General features: G+C 49.4%; 1 pseudogene; it reads left to right on the top strand.

Moving 5' to 3' along the window:
* The first annotated feature begins 700 nt into the window (after positions 1-700).
* Positions 701-1,093, top strand: LOC101638888 (annotated as a pseudogene).
* The last annotated feature ends 4 nt before the right edge of the window (positions 1,094-1,097 follow it).

The raw sequence follows: 1,097 nt of genomic DNA, 5'->3' as shown, positions 1-1,097 counted from the left end.
ATGAGTTTCTGTGTATTTGTTTCCCTAGTTTTCCCAGACTAACACAGTGGCAATGGTTTGGTTTAGGTATATGATGTTATGTGAGTGTATATCTCAAAATAAAACCCCAAACTCATTACAAGTTGAACTGCCCCTGTGGATTTCCAAGAACTCTTTACAGAAGTAGAAAGCCTCATCTTTCTCATGCAGAGCGGCTGGTGGTCTGGAACTTCTCACCTTGAGGTAACCACCATGCCACCAAGGGTGTATGTATACGGACACACTCTTGTTCCATAAGCACAGTACATATTTCACCATTTATTTACCTCTTCACAAGCTCCCAGCAACATTTTGTACTTTCTCACAGAATCTATTTTTGCCAGAACCTTCTAGTTTCTCTTTATTCCCAATCCAACTGGACCTTTACTGCATCCAATATTATTGCCAATTCCCCCTTTCTTAAGCCCCTTTCCTCCCTGGACTTATCATCCTGTCCCGGGAGGTCCTCCCAGGCCTCTGATTGTTACACCTTGTTCTCTCACAGGGCCACCCCTGCTGCCCACGAGTACAGAAGCCACCACTGACTGACCATGGTCTCTCTGGGTGCCTGCAGTGCCAGGGTCAGCTGTGTTGGAGAAGATCTGCTATGGACAGAGCTCTTCTCCTTGGATCTTTTAGGAAAGTGTTGCCTTCCTTGGATAACTATGGGGCAGAGGTGGCAATGCGTCTCATGACGCCCTCTCCGAGGCGGGGCGGGGAGTTTTGGGAGATGGTGGAGCTGCAGATCAGCTTGAAGAACCATGGTCTTCAGAAGGACAAACGCTTCTCTGGAACCATCAGGTTTAAGTCCACCCACCACCCCAAGGTCCCTGTGTACGTCCTTGGGGATACCAGCGGCACTGCGATGAAGCCAAGGTTATGTGGATATCCCTCACGTGGACACAGGGCACTGAAAAAGAAGCTCATCAGAAAGCTGGCTGAGAAGCATGGTGCCTTCCTGGCCTCGGAGGCTCTGATCAAAGAGATTCCTCAAATTCTGGGGCCAGGCCTGAATGAGGCCAACACATTCCGGTCCCTGCTGGCCCACCACGAGAACTTGGTGGCCAAAATCGATGAGA

The sequence above is a fragment of the Echinops telfairi genome, unplaced genomic scaffold (assembly GCF_000313985.2).
Source record: "Echinops telfairi isolate 266 unplaced genomic scaffold, ASM31398v2 ScPeMD7_5182;HRSCAF=6006, whole genome shotgun sequence".
Classification (NCBI taxonomy): Eukaryota; Metazoa; Chordata; class Mammalia; order Afrosoricida; family Tenrecidae; genus Echinops; species Echinops telfairi.
The sequence above is the reverse complement of the archived record's forward strand: the minus strand, read 5'-3'. Positions and strand labels throughout refer to the sequence as shown.